At 31.4% G+C, this 19,430-nt stretch overlaps 1 non-coding gene across 1 annotated transcript; it reads left to right on the top strand.

Annotated features, from left to right (window-relative positions):
- The first annotated feature begins 17,309 nt into the window (after positions 1–17,309).
- On the top strand, positions 17,310–17,381 carry TRNAH-GUG (transfer RNA histidin (anticodon GUG)). Its single transcript has one exon. It is a non-coding gene; the product is annotated as a tRNA-His (tRNA).
- The last annotated feature ends 2,049 nt before the right edge of the window (positions 17,382–19,430 follow it).

The following is a 19,430-nucleotide window of genomic DNA, read 5'->3' as shown; positions in this document are numbered from 1 at the left end:
CTCAGGCTGGAACTTACGACAACCATTGGACGCATGGCGTATCAATAAATTATCGATCGTTTCGAAAAAGGGTTAAGTATAAAAAGTCCGGCTGCGGTTCCGCAAAACCGTTCTTTAATATACTATATATTCAATAGAAAGATGTCATAAAATGCAAACGACAATTTAATATAAAAACTAAACAAGTAATGGTGCAATTAAGGAAAACAAGAATTACTAATTATTTCAAATAGTTAGTCAAATAAACAATCAAATCTAATGGTTAGAATCTAATTAATTCCCCAGTGGAGTCGCCATTTCTGTTATATCAAAAAATGGATGTGATTTAAAATTAATTACATTTTTTTAGAAAAAAATCAATTTTAGTAAAAGAGGAGTCGCCACTTAATTTTTTAAAGAAATTAAGAAAATTTAATTTAAAAGACCCTAACAGATTTAAGTCTTAAAAATTTAGAGAAAAAGGGTATGATGTTCATATTACTATTTTAAGAAGGTTTTAGCACTTAAAATAGCCGCTAACATGCGGTTATCCAACGATTTGAAAATTATTTGACTAACTTTGGGAAATATTAAATTTAAAACGAAACGAAGACTTTGAAATTATTTTTTTAGAAAAAAAATGATAAAACTTAAAAATTTGATTATAATATACATGTATATATAAAAAAAATAAAAAGTTTATCAATGACTAAGTAAATGTAGAAAATCATTTTAAGAATAAATTAACATGAATTGGTTTATCCTTAGGAGAATTCAATTAAGTTAAATCAAACTAATCAACTTCTACGTTAGTATAAACAAACGTAAATAAATAAATAAATTATTACAATCCGAATTAAATATAAATGAATAAAGTATGAAAATTTGGTCCAACACTTAGTTTCTGTACGCCTGGACTAAGTTATTGGGCCATCTGCATTTTGGGCCTTAAGCCCAATTCTATTATATATCGCAGCTGTATATACACTATATGGAATTGTATATACACCATATACCACGTGTTTGTTTCTTGTAGATGTTGTATATCATTGTATATAATTGTATATCACTATGTATCAGACTGTATATATATTATATACAGTTTTTATTCTTTGTAGCTGCTGCATATTACTGTATATACACTATATATAGTGTTTTCCCCCTGTATCTACTGTATATCACTGCATATATACTGTATATAGTATATATACAGTGTTTTGTTTCCTGCACATACTATATATCATCGCGTATACACTTTATACAGTGTATATACAGCGTATATAACATTATTTCTTTACATCAAATTGTATACACACTGTATATCAGTGTATATGGTACTGTTTTCCGCTCGTATTCCATGTATACAACCCAATATCAATATTCAAATCATGCATATTACCTTTTTTTCCATGTATCAATTTTCAGTCATTTGATCAAGATGATAGGAGACTCAAAACTCAACGATATGCAAGGATGAAGTCCAAAGATTGTCTCGAATTGATATCACATGCATCAAAAATAAAATTACATAAGCATTTACTCATTTTAAACTAAATCAAGGAATATATCATGGTATTTTGAGTTATTAAATTGATGAGCACCCTAGAAGTGACTAACAACATGCTAACTAGCTCAATTTTAAAAGAAGAATCAAATCAATTAGACCATGAAGGTTCTAACTAAATATAACTTAAGCATATTTTATTATCTACATTATGTTAAAAGAAGATTTTGAAAACATGAAAACCTATATTGTCAAGAAAAACTACTTCAAAAAATAATGAACAAAACTAAGTGTTTTCATTAGATAATCCTAACACATGGTAGCTAATTAATCCTAACACATGCTAACTATAAGGAATTTCTATCACTAATCTAGCTATTCTTAATACATACTAACTAAGAAAAACAAGACTACAAATCAACTAACTATAAAACATGAAATAATATAAAATAATTAAATAAAATAAAGCTAAGAAAAGATTTTACCTTTTTCCGGGCAGCGAGACTGAAGACGACGAGTGGAAAACGATTTCACCACCACCCAAGAGCTTGACGGAGCTCCAATCCACCAAAAGAAAAATTAAAAATTTAGACTCAAACCTTCGTGGGTTCGATGTTCTAAGAACACTGTTCTTAGCCTAAATTTTAACTTCAATCTTCTATTTTCCTTGAAGAAAAATATAGATTGAAAGCTAGAAATTTTCACAACTTTTAGGCTAAGGACAAGAGTCCAAAATCCTAATCAAGTTAAAAAAATTTCTAACTTTGGAGTGGTTAAAGAAAACCTCTCCCTTCTTCCTCTTAACAAGAATATGAGCCTTTACATAGGCTCTAAAAACCCCAAATCCCTAAGAATTTTTTATGTGGGAGAATAGGATTTTTCTTTTTTTTTTTTAGGAAAAACTAAAAAATTCAAAAATGCAAAATATAATTAAACTAACCTGACTAACATTGTTTAGTAAAAAAATAAAATCTTTTTGAGATGATTTTTGAATAACTACATAAATAGTAATCAAAGATATAATTATATAGAAATATGTATATTATACTAAAATTTATAAAAAGATAAAAATAGTTAAGAATAACATGAAAATATTTTATTTTTTTATAAAAGCTAATTATTTCAAAATGTTCAAGATTTAAAGAAATTTGACAACTAATTTGCGTTGTAGATGGTCAAAATTCGATGTCAACACACATCATCATCACATCATCCTCAAATATCATCATTTCCATCATCATCAAATATCATCATCAAACATCTACTCCAAAATCCTTATTTAATTCTATGTTCAATTTACAGAGATAAAAGGACATTCTAATTCTACCAAGGTTTCGTTTCTTTTTATGCCCTTCACATTTATAACTATCCCAAAATTCTCCTATAACTAAAAATCAATTTCATCAAACTCATGTGAAAGAATACCTCATTCCACTATGAAAAATAATATTGTTTTTATTATTATACATAAAAACCATCAATCTCATCCTCAAGACAAATTATGACCAAAAGAAATCTCATTTTGGGTTCATGTGAATGAATACATGATTCCATACTCTCAACAAAGTCAACTAAAGAACATCATTAACACATTTTAGTAATATTCTATAGTTTAGGAAATTTCAAGAAAATCTTCATAGAAGGTTCAAATCTTTCACAACTTCTATCTAACACATCTATGGGCATATGGAAAAACTCAATCCATATTTTAGGTTTAGCCTTACATACCTAGAAATGAAGAACATCCCACGGAAAACCAAAGACATGACTTGAAGATCTTGAATCCTTAAGCTTTTGGGGGCAAATCTTGTTGGAGATGTTTGGGAGAGAAGAGGGGATGAAAATTAGGGTTTTGGGGAGGTGAGGGGACTGAAAAATGATTCCAAAATGTTCCAAGTGAGGGTATATATAATTAGGAAAAAAGTCAAATTTGCCCTTTCTCAAAATCTGGAAGACTAGGCAAAAACTCTCCTGGCAGTGGCGCACCGTGCCACTGCAGTGCCAAGTCAGAATAGGCTTAAAAACCCTGCAAACTAATAGTGGCGCGTCGCGCCAAGGACCAAACTACTGAGGCTGTTTTCTGGTGCTATAGTGGCGCATTGCGCCCGTGCAGCGCCAAGCCTAAATTTTGTAGGTTCTGGAAAATGGGCTTAAAAACCCTACACACCTAATAGTGGCACGTCGCGCCAAAGTCCAAACTACTGAGGCTGTTTTTTGGCGCTATAGTGGCACGTCGCGTCCTTGCAACGCCAAGCCTAAATTTTCTGGGTTTAGAGTCCAGGCCTGAAATTCCTGCAGTACTAGTCTGTAGTAAAAGGGTCATAACGTTTGACTCCAAACTCTAAAAATTGGAATCTTGGTGGCGTTGGAAAGAAGACTCAAATACCTTTAATTTGGTAGGTTGTGGTCCACCCAGGTCATTATATTCGAAGAGATATGGTCGTTGGAAGTTGACTCCTATACGAACTCATTCGGAAATTAGTCGATTGGAATTCTTTGGACTCGACTTGGTGTTAAAGATCCCTTATGACCCCTAAACACATCTAACACACTTCAAGTATTTAGGAATTAATACTAACTCATATATAAAATTACAAGTCCTTCGGTTCGAGTCTACACATACGCGAAGAAATATTCGAGTCTTTGCGGAAAAAAATCCGGGGTGTTACACTAAGCCAAGTTCAAAGTTTTCCTACCGACTAAGTTTTCGAATGAGTTCATATAAAGGTCAACTTTAAACGATCATACATTCCAAATCATAATGAGTTAGATGGACCGTAACCTATTAAAATTAAATGTATTTTATTCTTCTTTCCAACTCCACCAAGTTTACATCAATTCGAGTTTGGAGTAAAAAGTTATGCCCATTTTACCAGAGATGTTACAAGCTAATAGTGTCCGACGGGAAAAGTGATGGCTCGTCAGAACTGTGATGGCCCGTCAGAATTGGTCATCACATTTAGGCAGAATGGTCGATTTTTGGGCCATTTATTATGATCTGGGTGACCGGCGATGGTCTGTCACTCAGATGACGACAGAACGGTGATTTTGGCCAATTTGAGTTTTTAAGAGGGTATTTTAGTCCTAAAACTTTTGGGGAGTTATCTAAATAGCCCTAAAATGTAGGAAATCAGTTTTAATTATTAAAACTTCCAATTCACTCCTAAATTTTTACGCTCTTAATTCCCTCAACTTAGAAACTACCACAAGAAAAGCAAAAGGCTAGGGTTTCAAGGTTCTAAGCAAGTTCTTATTTCAAGCTTTTTCACTAAGGTATGTAAGGTTTCAATGAGAGTATTCCTTCCACTCTCATGCCTAAAGTATTTTGATTATATGATGAAGTATGTTTAAATCTAGGGTTTTACCCAATCTTCTTCAAGCTATGATTTTTAAGCAAAGTTAGAATTTTTATGAAAGATTTCTTATGCATCCCGTTTAATTACTATAAACTATATGTTTTATTATATGATTATGATTCTCCAGGCACGTGTCAAGATTATTTATAAAGTTATGAAAGCTACTTTTGAGTATTTACATGTTATGCATGATTTCAAGTAAGTTGTCTCATGTTTAAAGTTAAATGCATAGAAGTAAAGATATGTTTATGAAAAAGATATTCGAGCAATGCCTTACAACACTTATGATTCAAAAAATAATTTTTGAGCTTGGTCTCACTTATGCTTTATGATATGATTTATGAGCTTAGTCTCTCATGTGATTCAGTATATGGATAATTTTTATACTTATGAGAATTAATATGTATTTATGTTATTTTGGGAGAACTATTTAAAACTGAGTGGACTTTAGGGATGGAAGTTTCCGTTAGCGTCCGTGGACCTTTAGTAGCAATCCCTAAGTCCCATAACTACGTGTCACCGTAGGACTTGAGTATAACACTTTGTCGGACAACTCCATATAGCCTTGAGAGGCACAGACTATTGGATCCATATAGATATGATATGGTCCTATACCCTGGCAAGGTATAGGGTAGCACGCCCAACTGGGTTAGCTGTTGGACATCATGAGCTCACATGATGTATGTCGGTTATAAGAAACTCTCTAGTTTATGCATCTTTTTACTATATGTTCTTAACCTTATATGGTTCATTTTAAGTATGTTATATTATGAATATAATTATGGAAGGCTACTGATTTAGACTCACCTTGATGTATATGCTTTTGAATGAAGGTCTTTTTAAATTGATATTTATGCATGGACTCCAACTAATTCTTTCAGTTCCTTTATTATGATTATGATTTTAGAAATCTTATTTAACTGTTCCTCCATATGTTATTTATATGATTATCATCCTCTTACATACTTAGTGCATTCCACATGCTGACACATACTTTTCTATGTTGCATTCTTTTATGATATAGATTCTAGCACTCGTACTCAAATTCATGATTAGTGAGGTTGTGTCAGTTCCTAGTCAGCAACTGGTGAGTCCTCCTTATTCGAGAAATTCATGGAGTAGTTTTAGTTAGTTCTTTTACTAACTTATGGTAGTCGGGGGCCCTGTCCCAGCAAACTTATTTTTTTTGATTTAGACATTAGAGGCTTGTTTCAGACATTAGTTTTCAGTCTTCATGGATATTTTATCTTTTAATAAGACCTTTTATGCATATGTTCCAACTTCCACTAAGTTTTCTTATGATATGCCTTGATGTATTATGCGCTTGGGACCACTCGTGGTTCTAAGTACCATGTCTCGGCTAGGGTGTAGACTCGAGTCGTGACAATGATCTTCAATTGCATGAATTTAGTTATAATTCTATGTTCTCAATGGCAATTTCATGGACCCTCAAGTATACAAGTATTTTCATGGCTTGAATTATGATTCTTCAAAAGCATGTTTTCAGATTATCAGGTTTCATGATTTTAGATGCTTCCAAATAAGGTATCTTTTAGTTATCATTAGTTTTAAATCATGATTAATGAGCTACTCAGTATATTATTAGAATTACAGTTGTAATATTATTATTGTATCAGTTGTATGCATGTTTTTCATGGAAGTAATACTTAGCATTGAGCGGATTTAGAAATGAAGGATTCTAGTCAATGTTCATGGACCTTTAGCAGCAATCCATAAGTCCCATAACTACGTGTCATCGTAGGATTTTTCTTAGATAGACATTAGCTTAGTAGATCCATATTAGCTCAGCTACAACCTCTATACCTTAGCAAGTATATTGGGTCCTTTTAGTGGGAAAATAAACCAGACTCCATGTAGTAGCTCACATGGTTATATGTCGATTTTAGTATCCCCTACAGTCAGTCTTTTCTGTATTGCATGATCAAGCATTTAGATATTTTCAGTTCAGTTATTCAGTTCACGTGTTATTTACTTGATTCAGTATGTTCAGATATCATGTTTATTATGCATATTCCTACATACTCAGTATATTCAAAGTACTGATCGCATACTTTATGCCTATATTGTGTTATAATATAGGTTCTGACGCTTCACACCCAATGCGCGATTAGTGCCTACTTCTGATCAGCTAGCAACAGTGTTGGTGAATCCTCATCTTTCCAAGGACAACCTTTATGTTTCCTTTCAGTATTTTTACTTTCAGTTTCAGACATATGGAGTTACCTAGGGGTTCTCCCTATAGCTAGGGGTTCTCTCTATCAACTCATGTTAGTAAAGGCTTTTCAAACAGTCAGTTAGATTCCACCTATGTGTACTCAAATTTTTGTCTATTGATTTTTTAGACAATTTCAGTTAATTCTGCATTTAGTGATCTTCTTAAACTATTGAGGTTGTCAATCTTAGTGTCATGCCACGCTATGAGATTAGCTTGGGGTCACTTGTGTCTCTAAGCACTCTGTCACGCCTAGGGGGTAGTCTTGGGTCATGGAACCTTTCTTATTCCAACTTTTCGATCTTCCCATTCATTTCCTTGAGCCTTTATTCCCCCCCAATTATTCTCATTCTACCAACGAATTCCCATTCACAAGTATTAGAACAATTGAACAAATTATGAATACATTGACTTGACAGGAGTAATGTTGTGATCCTATTGCAAAAAAACTCCCACATCTCTTGAATGGGGAATTGATGTGTGGCTTTTAATGTTAGGAGATTAGTACTATATAAAAGAGGGCATAAAAGGCACAGTTGGGCAAAAGATTTTGTCGAGCTTGAAAAAAAAATGTTGAAGAATAATGTATACCTATTGATTATTTATTAAAGGTTTAGGTTGGATAGAACCATTGAAAATTATCACATATTAGCGTGAATACAACTTTCTACATTACTTTTTAACTCTAATAACTTATATGGTATGTTTAAGACCATAAAAATCAACGATATTTGGATATCATATACACATCTTTACCATACGATTCAAAAGTTTTTATTACTTTTTAAAACTTCATGTCCTATTAAATTAATACACAGAGAATAAAATGAAAGATCGAGCAACATGATATTCTAAGAAATAGGAAAAGGTAAACAATAAAATTTAAATATTAGTGCTTTCTTTGGAATATAATTATAACAACCATTCATTCTCCTCACAAAAATCATCACAAGATTTCATCAAACTAGACCCTTTTTAATTAACTTGAATTTAAAATTATGGGAAATAGCATCCCAATAGAGTCTAATCTCATCACCAACGCTCAATCCACGATTTGTGAACAAATCCTCGCAAACAAGTGCATAGTCCTTACATGGCATCATCATCTCAACATAAGCTCCATCATCATTTTTACGGTTGTTTTCTTCAGTAACATCCCATAATTGAACACGTTGCACGTTCCCATCCCCTTCCTTTACAAGTTTGACCATATGATCCATCCAATATGGAAAAACATGATCAGAAGTGAATGCAGAAGGCAGCACCAATATCTTGGCGAATTGCTCATAATGGGTGATAACCCTAATAATCTTCTGGGGCTTCTGAATATCCATGATGAATTTTTACAATGTTGAGAAAAAAAGTATAGGAATTTATAGGGATGTTTTGATATTAAATTTGGAAGGTATATGACACTATAATTATTTTTCTAATAAAGCTTGGTTTCACATAATTAAGATTAGATTACTGTGATTAATCATATTTTTTAAAAAATTCTCGTCACTTTCTGACTATAACTTGATTTGATGAATCTTGCACAAAAGCAAGTTATTTAAATGTAATTACAAGTAATTTTATTTAATAAATTTATAACAAACAATAATTAATCAGTTATAATAAATCAAATTACATTAATAATTAATTATAGTTGAAGCGTATCACATACACAAGCTGGTAATTCTATTTAATAATATTCTTTTTTTTACTCTTAGTGTACTTTTTATTAAGGCATAATACATAAATATGTCCTTTAACTTGGCCTCATTTTACATTTATGTCCTCCAACTTTGGGTGTGCACAATTAGGCACTTAATCTTGTATAAAATTGAACAAGTAGACACATATGTCCTACGTGGCACAATACACGTAAGACGCCACATAGGACACAAAATTGCCATTTAGGATGCCGTGTAGGACGAATGTGTCTATTTGTTCAAGTTTTGGATAGTTAAAGTGCCTATTTGTGCATTAGTAAAGTAAGAGGTCATAGTTGCCACTTGAAGCCAAGTTAAGTGTCATATTTATGTATTATGCCTTTTATTAATAATAGGGACAATTTTCAAATATGTCATCAAACTATTAGAAATGACTCATCTTGTCATTTGGTAAAACTTTGGCTCATTTATTGCAAGATCCCGAAAGTCAAAAAGTCGAAACCAAAGAGAAATTCTCAACTTTTGGACTGACCTCATGTTTACGAGTCACTCTATGACTCGCAGAGCTTTCTATGACCCGTAAGAGTGAGTGTAGAGTGAGCCTCAGAGCCTGTTCAGGACCACCCTTAGGAGGAGTCCTACGACTCAACAGGACGAGTCATCGTCCTGTTGATGAGTCGTAAGGACGAATCATACACAAACTTCAGAGGCTCAGTAACTTGTAGGTTTTCAAGACCTGCAGGACGAGTCAAGATGACGACTCATAATCATGAAGATGATTCGTAACAACGACTCGTAGAAGTAAACTTCAGAGACTCAAGTCTCAGCTCTTTTTATACCCTGCACGACGATTCAAGACTACAGCTCGTAGACTTGAAGACGAGTCGTAGGGACCCACTCGTAGGTTCAAATTTTCAGTTTTAATGAAGGTTAATCTTGTCTTTATCAAAGTTCGGTTCAATGGTCCTAGACACTTTTAAGGTCAAGTTCAGAGTCTATATTCAATTCTTCAAAATTCCCTCAATTAAAAATCATTCTTGAAATTTCCCTAAGGCAAGACTAATCAAATTCTCTCAATTTCTACTTCAAATTTCAAGCTAGGGTTTTGAGTTCATCAAGGTTCTTCATCGATTTTAAGTTGATTTCACCAAGGTATGTGGGGATTGATTTATGGATTTTTTTTACCTATGGAGTCCCAAGGTTTCCTCAAACTTTCTTCAAATTTCAATTGTCTATTAACCCTAGTTTGATGAATTGCATTGGGTTGTTTCAATTTCATTTTAGATGTTATTTATGATCATTATCAGCATGTTTCTACAGGAATTGCATAATTTCAAGTTAAATTATGAATGCCCATGCATAATGTTATTTTCAATTATGAATATGAGGTTCAATGATGATTTTTCATGAGATTGATTATGAGTTCAATTATGTTCAAAGAAAGCTTTTATAAACGAAGTTGAGATTATGATTTAGTGATGCAAGTTATGCTGATGATCAATTATGATCAAAGAAATTTATTATGGTGTGATAAGTACAATTCTCACACAATCATGTTTAAGATGGTGATAAGGACAATTCTCACTGATGTTTATGGATTACTATGAATCACTAAAGTTAATGAGTTATTCTAATGATTATTTTCATGATAAAGTTAATGATGATGTTTTCTATGATTTAATGATTTCCGTTGGGATATTGACTAAGCACCGAGGACTTATAAGTGGGGTTTGGTCCGGTAACGTAGTTAGTTATCTAAGAAAATTCTAGTAACAACCTAAAGTTCCAAACTACGTTGCCCCTAAATTTATAATAAATAATAATTAATCAGTTATAATAAATCAAATTACATTAATAATTAATTATAGTTTAAGTGTATCACATACACAAGCTGGTAATTCTATTTAACAATATATATTTTTTACTCTTAGTATACTTTTTATTAATAATAGGAAACTTTTTAAAATATGTCATCAAACTATTAGAAATAACTCATTTATGTCATCCGTTAAAACATTGCCTCATTTGTACAATCACCGTTATAAAAACATGTTCAATTTATCCATTATTTTTAGGCATAATACAAAAATATGATCCTTAACTTGGTTTCAGCTGGCTACTATGACCTCTAGCGCATAAGTAGACACTTAACCTATTCAAAACTTGAACAAATAGAAATATTTGTCCTACGTGGCATCCTACATGGCAATATTGCATCCCACGTGGCATTCTATGTGTATTGTGCCACGTAGAACACGTGTGTCTTCTTGTTCCATTCTATACAAGTTTAAGTGTCTACTTGTGCACACCCAAAGTTGGAGGGCATAGATGTCAGTTGAATCCAAGTTAAAGGAAATATTTATGTATTAGCCTTATTTTTAACAGTAATTTTGTAAAAACAGTTATGCCACATGGCCCCTTGTTAGAGGTCCACATAAACAAATTGGAAACACTAAAAATATGACCCATTAAAAAAAGGAAAAGGATCAAATAGGTCATCGAACTTTGAGAAAAGGCTCATCTATATCATCTATTAAAATTTTGTCATCTATGCCATTTCTGTTTGAGAAAAGGCTTATCCATGCCATTATTTGTTAACTGAAATGACATAGATGAGTCAAAAATTTTAACGGATGGCATATACGAGCATTTTCTCAAAGTTCAATGGCATATTTCAACCATTTTCCTTTTATAAAATAATTTAATTAATGATGTGGCCTAATCATAATTGACCATGTGTAAAAAAATATTTTCCAAAAATCGAAATTATTTTCAGTTAATAAACAATGGCATGGATGAACCTTTTCTCAAACAGTAATGTCATAGATGAGTCAAACTTTTAACGAATGTCATAAATAAATTATTTCTCAAAATTCGATAGCATATTTAATTTTTTTCCCCAAAATAACTCACACACACTTCTCATTTCCCCAACTTGGACTGAAATTGACCCATTGAACCTGGACGGAATTCACCAGCAATCTGGGCGTAATGTAACGGTGGGAGAGGGTAAATCTTTCCCCATTATCCAATAAAATTGATAAATAAGAATACAAGTACAGGTAAGAGAGTTATATTGTGCCAAACTTATGTTATTAATAATATAAGAACCTAAAAAAATAAGTACATGTAAGGGAGTCTGGCCTAACCTTACAAAACTTAATGAGGTCAAACTAACACCTCTGCTGTAGAATAAGTACATGTAAGGGAGTTTGGCCTAACCTTACAAAACTTAATGAGGTCAAACTAACACCTCTACTGCTCCAGCAGTGGTGGCAAAATGGGCAGGTTGAATTAAATTTGGGCGAATTAAAAATGGATCAACATAAAATAGATAATAATTCAATCCGATCATATTTTATATGGGTAAAAATAAATTAGATAACAAATGAGTTGAGTAAAATACTAGTTTATTGATATTTATCCATATTTTCATGAGTAAGTAGTACTTTACTTTATAATTCAATATGGAAAAAATATTATAGTCTTTTTTTGGATGAAAAATGTTGAAAATATTTTATATAATTTTATTGTATCCTAAAATTAAATCTGACATCCGATGCGGGACTCGTCTTCTAAATCGGGACCCGAATCCGAACCAGACCCAAGACCCAACTTTCAAATCGGGACCCGACTTTCGACTCGGGACCAATACCGATCTTTGACTCGGGACCCAACATCCGAATCGAGATTTGATCCCAACACCTAAATTGGGACCCGACCCCAACTCTCGACTCCCGACCTAGACCCAACTTTTGAATTTGGACCCGATCCAGACACCCGACCTCAACGATGGATTCAAAATCCGATCTCGATACTTGATTTGGGACCCGATTCCGACTCTCGATCCAAAACTCAACTTTCGAACTGAGACCCCATTTTGAGGGCCAAAGACTTCATCTTTTTAATTTTAATTTTTTAAAAAAATATTTTTTTATTTTTTAAAAATTATAGAGGAGTATAATTAGTCTTAATGAAGAACATAAAAAGGAAAGAAAATTACAACATTTTTGGTGATACCATGAATTTTGAGTGAATAAAAGTTGGAAGCTTAACCCATTTAGCTAGCCCATAGTTTACTCATATTTTACTCCTGAATACCCATATTTCTATGGGTTATCCCATCTAAAAAATCACTCACTCAACCCATTAAAATATGGGCAGATTACCAAAACATGGGCTCACTTTGCCACCACTACCAGCAAGCATGTTAACCAAGTAATCTATGATCAACAGAATATTTATAACATACGTTCTGATGATGTTATAAATGTGTACTAATAAAGTGATAAAATTAAACAAGAAAATGAAAGTAGTATTTGTGACAAAACTAAATTCTACGGTCTTGTATAAATTTGGTTCTCCTCCTTATTTCATTCCTCCCACATGTTCATGAGTTCTTGAAATATATTAATTCTTCTTAGATCTGTTAAATCTTATCACCTTCTTCATTGCCCACTCTCATTAATAGTTATCTTGGGACAAACTCCTTGGACACTTTATCGTCCCAACTATGATGTCTACCATTTGTTTTGTATTTATTTTATGCATTTTCCACTTCTTTGTAGTTTAGGAGAGATGTATTCATCCCTAGCAGCATTAGAAAAACAACTATCCAACAATTCATCCTCCTCGCAAAGAATCCACAGCTTGTAGAATATGTGGAGAAAAATAACAACTTGCAATTTCTTACTAGTGCTAAAATGAGTAAGAGAGTTGGAAAGTGTTCAACTTACTAACTTTGTTAGTTACAAGTTCCTTAAGAAGATCTTTATTCATAATTTTACAATTTGGAGCACTCGTTTGAGTCATAACCTGTTTTGCGGCTACTGGTGGAACTACCATGCATGGCATGGTTAGGCACAAATGTCAACCTACTACTCCTCTTGCGTCATGTCTTCCCCACTCTTCGTACTTGTACCACCATTTTTTAGCGTCAAAGTCGTTGGCTTGAGTACACTGGAGTTAAGGCCATCATTTTATCCATATTTTGGTCAATCTCCATTGTCACGACCTAAGTCTACACCCTAGACGTGGCCGACAAATCTAATTATTGTTGGCCTAACCGAACCATTAGCCTGGCATACTATACGTCTGAATATTGACTATTAATGCAGAAGCTTGTTTAAAGATCTGAAAATCCCTATAAATATATTTATGTTTGTAAAACAATGCTGAGAGTTATAACATGAAAACAATGCTGAGAGTTATAACTTGAAAATCTCAACACCTAATTTCCTGTTGCTCACCAAAGGACTCCATATATTGTGTTGACACCTCATAGGCCGAAGTGTTCAAAGTATCTATTAAGGGATTCAAAATGGGGGATACACCAAAATAAATAAGCAATACGTTGTTGCATAATCATGTTTGCCAATTCCGGATGTGCAACATAAAGTGAAGTGTGTGAATCCCATGGATAACTTCAACAGGTTTTAGGTTTTGCGTATTAAATTGAATTACTGATGATGTTTTGCCTCATTAGTGCTCCTTGAAAAACTTGACTCTTCAATAGATTAGATTCATTTTAACTTAAGAAAAGTGGTACTTTTTCTTTGCCTAATCATCTTTTCTCAGCGGATCAGCCACATAGTCCGAAGTAAGGTTAGTGACAGGAACTTAGCTATCTTTTGGTCAAGTTTTCTAGGGTTGGTTCCTCTACCAGAATAGGTCATGAACGCCTCACTTCTCTTACTTTTGGTGCTTATCTTACCCACCCTATGCAAGATCGATTCAACAGGCTAATTCATACATGTTCTGCAAAGTACCAGCACCAACCCTATGAGCTAACTTTCCATTTGACAGCAAAGAGAAATCGTACATGTGAGAGTCACACCTTTAGCTAATATAAAGGGCTTCTGATAGGATTTTTCATGTGACATTTTTGGAATTTAAAACCCCTATTTTAGGATATATTTTTTTATTATTCAGTAAATATAGGTTTGTTAATGAAAAGTATAAATATGCGGTATTTATTAGACGGCAAGGGCATATATGCATCATTTTTCTAAAGGATGAAATATTTACTCTTAAATCACAAAGTTGAGGAATATGTTTCCTCTTTTTCCTTATAATTTATAATAAATGAAACTAACAGACTGTATAAATTAAATCACATTGATGATGTATTATATGAACAGTTGTAAATGCGTTGAAATCATGAGTTTACTTGTGCGCACCAAAAGTTAGAGGTCAGATATGTTAGTTGAGGTCAAGTTAAATGACACATTTATATATTATGTCGTAATTTTATAAATAGTGCACCATTATATTAAAGCTACTGTTGTTATAGGTATATACCCCTTGATAAAAACATATGTGGATATATACTTTCACCTCTAACAAATGATGCATATTTACTCTTTTTGTTAACAAATTTATATTTGCTATTGAAAAAAGCAAACTTAAAATTGGTTTTTAATTTAAAAAATGTCATGTGGCTTTGAAAGAATACCTCACCCATTTTTTTTTACCCTTTTAGACATGATCTAAATCTGATCGAAATGAAAAAAAAAGTCAACCCCTTTTCTATCCCATCGTCATCCTGATGACTTAGTCTTAGGGCGCTTGTTTTTCTAAACAAGATCATCACTAGGACCACAGGATGATGACTGAATGATAGAGGGATTGAGTTTTCTTAGATTGGGTCAGGTCTGAATCAGTTGTGGAGAGGTAAAAAATGGACAAGGTAATCTTTTAAAAATAATATGATATTTTTGGAATTTAAAACCTTATTTTAGGATATATATTTTAAATTCAGTAAATATATGTTTGTTAATGAAAAGGATAAATATGCACTATTTGTTAGACGGTGAGGGTATTTATGAATCATTTTTTTAACAGATGAAATATTCACTCTAAATCACAAAGTTGAGTAATATGTTTTCTCTATTTTTCCTGTAATTTATAATAAATGAAACTAACAACTTATAATAAATTAAATCACATTGATGATGTACTATATGATCAGTTGTACATGCATTGAAATCATGTGTCTACTTGTGCGCACCAAAAGTTAGAGGACATATATGTTAGTTGAGACCAAGTTAAATGGCACATTTATATATTATGTCGTAATTTTATAAATGGTGCACCATTATATTAAAGCTATTGTTGTTATAGGTAGAATGTTGTTATAGAGAAGAAAAATATAACATGAAAAATCGTTTCTGAAGAAAGTCAGATTGTTATAGTGAAATGTTGTTAATTATAACAAATCACTGTTATCAAGACTTGTAGAGTTGTACTGCACTAAACGTCAATGGAGCGTTGCTAGGCTCATAGCATTCAATATAGAAAGACGCGAAATGACAAATATTTAATGCTTATTATGCATTTAAGCTATAGTTTTGGTTAATCACTAAACGCGGCTACAATTTGATTAATTTTGCTATTTAATTGTATAATTCGATTTCTAATTGTATAAATTCAAAATTTGCATAATTCGGTTCCTAATTGTATAAATCCAAAATTTGTATTATTCGGTTCCTAATTGTATAAATCTAAAATTTGTATGTGCTTACCCTAGCTATTTGTATACGATTTGTTGATACATTTGATTTGTATAAGTTATGAAAATTTTATAACTGTATAAATTCAGAATTTGTATATAATTATCATCTTTGTATATGATTAGTTGATACATTTGATTTGTATAAGTTCTGAAAAATTCTTAAATGTATAAATACAGAATTTGTATATACTTGCTATGTTCGTATATTGACAAGTGGAATGTATAAACGGAAATATTCATAGCAAACGAAACTATAGATATGAAGCTTAATTAGGCATACTGTAACTAAGGAGCATAATTAAGATACTTATAGTAGACTATTTGTGAAATTTCCGCTATTTTATAAAAGCATTTAAATTTTAAAAGCGATGCTTACACATCAGGCCACCTAAAAAAAAGCAACTGCGAATTATTCATAATCAGGGAAATTAGTTACACGAAAAATATGGTGTGGGATACCTTATAACGGGAGAATTTAGATTTAGCTTTCGTTATCATAGATTTTAAACTTGAAAATTTGATTTGAAGTTGTATTTTTGAAACGTGAAATTGTGTTTGACATATATTTTACTTGAATTTTTTGCAAGTTTTGTGAGTAGAAATTCCCCAAATCTAAAAATTCGTTTGGATCAATTTTTGAAACTTGAAAGTTTTTTGAATTTTTTTTAAATTTGATTCAAAATCTATGGACAAACAGATATTTAAAAATAAAATTTTAAAATCTAATCTAAAATATATGGTCAAATGCTAGCCTCAGATTGTTTTCCTTCTAAACATACCCCGATTAGAAATGCTTGATATCCTTATTGAATGGATGATAAATTTGCATTTAATGTTATTTTCTTGCTATTTTCTAACATTGTTAGAAACACAATCATTTCATATTATTTGCATTTAAATCTATGAGATATCAACTTTATCATAAAATACTTTTTGTGGCATTTTCCTATTTCTCTTATTATATTTTAGTAATTAATAATTATGCGTGTTCATATATTCTTTTAGTTATTAGTTTATACGTAGAAAGAGAAACAAGGTACAAATAAAATCTAAGTTCTTTGAATATAAAGTGGCTGTAGTTTAGTGGTGAGAATTCCACGTTGTGGCCGTGGAGACCTGGGCTCGAATCCCAGCAGCCACATTTATAATTTTTAACAACTCTGACATGTTTAATTTTTTTTAAAAAAAAATCATCTTTCTTAATAGAGTAATAAAATATTCTAATCATTTAACACAAACCAAATTAAATTAGTGTACTTGATTACGCTTCTTCGCGCGGTTACAATAAGCCCAAGTAATATATAGAAAAAATTAGCATGCATGTAATAAATTTATATCTACGTGATCTCTTTTTATGAGAAAATACTTGGGGGTATAAAAATATTCATGAATTTAGAAATGAGTTTGTTATGAATATTGTTGAGATAAAAGAGATAGAGAAATTTCCAGGCACATGCTTACAAGATCATATATATTGATGAAATTATAAGAATATATATATATTTTTATAATATAGATTAGAATAACCAACAACCTTTTACACTTCTAAATAATTGCACTTTATTGCCGAAGTTGTCATTAAGATCAGCCTTTTAATATTGCATGCTATGTGGGGCGTGGATTTTATGCTTTATAAGTTTTTTATTAATCTATTTTAGTAGTAAATTAGGTACAAACATATAAAAAATGTAAAAAAAAATGAAATAAAAGATAAATATGAATGATTGCCATAAAAAGGTGTCACGTCATTTTCTCTCTATATATATAAAGTTGCTTGGATTCAACTTCATTTTTATGTTGTATTCGTACGTGTCGGCAAAATATGAGTGTTGATATGAAATTCATACTGAATTTGGTCAATCGATTTTGAATATTTTAATTCAAATCAACGAAAAATTTAGAATGACACAATGATATATGTAACCAAAACAAAAACTAAGCTAAAATTGAAGAAAATGAAATATCTTGTATATAGAAATATCTAAGTGGTTCAAAGGAAAGCAATATTAAATAGATAGGAGTAATAAATAAGGATAACTTAATTAAATTATTCTCTACTTAATATTTTTCTTAAAAAACGTGAAAAGAATATGACAAATTAAATGGATCGAAGAGAGTGTCTTTTTTGGGGTGTGAGGATTAATCAGTTGATTGAGCCTCATTTATGGTGACTGATCGAATCCCATCCCCTCTCTCTCCCTCCGGAAAAAAGAAAGAAGAAAAAAGTGGCTTCTTCATTTTCCTCTTTTATTTAGATGTTATTTATTTTCTATTTTTATTTTATAAATATATAAATATCTAAAATTTATTTTAGATTATAATTTTCAAAAATATTCTTTTCGTTTTTAAACTGTGTGCACTCAAACGATACCATTAATTATGACATCTTTTCAATTAAAAACTAAATAAAATAGTATACCTATATTTATGTGTCTTATAACTCTATTATACATCGAAGTTAATTATGTGTCTTTTGGGTAAGAAACAAAGAAGAAATTAAAGAGCATTAATTAGTATAGAAAATTAAAGAGACTTTTGCCATTACGTGTTCGGTGGGTAAGCAAGTTATTTTTAATACCCAAACTACAAGTTGCGTTAAAGAAATGAATAAAGAAAAATTAGGTGAAGAAAGTGATGAAATCAGAATTTTTTTAAAGTGTTTAAAATATAAAGAAAAAAATATATGAAAAAGTCAAAAAGAATTTAATATCTAATATATATATATACGATAACTAATTTTATCTATATATAAATAATATAATTTTCTATTAAAAAAGTTTATCTGAACCTCTCGACCTTACCTTACTCCATGCCTGGATGGAGTCTTGCAAATAAAGTTTCTTTCTTTCTCATAATCTTAATAAACACTTCAGAATTTAGACATTAATTGTTTTATTATAAATAGGCAAAGTTGACTTGTTTGAACTTTACATGTTTGCTATGTTGTCAAATCCATCAGGTAATTACCTGTGATTTCCTCATTGGGTAGTCAAGTTGGTGACACCTTCCAAACAGGCACATGGAGTCTAGTTCAATTTAGTATTATTTTATTTTAATATAGAGAAAAATAATTTTAATTTTTTATGCACGTAAAAACCTACTACTATTTATATATAATAAAATTAATTATAAGACAGATAGATTTATTAATAAATATTAAATATTAACCTAGTAAAAATGAAACTAAACA

The sequence above is a fragment of the Solanum dulcamara genome, chromosome 12 (genome assembly GCF_947179165.1).
Source record: "Solanum dulcamara chromosome 12, daSolDulc1.2, whole genome shotgun sequence".
NCBI lineage: Eukaryota > Viridiplantae > Streptophyta > Magnoliopsida > Solanales > Solanaceae > Solanum > Solanum dulcamara.
This window is presented reverse-complemented; position numbering and strand designations above follow the sequence as displayed.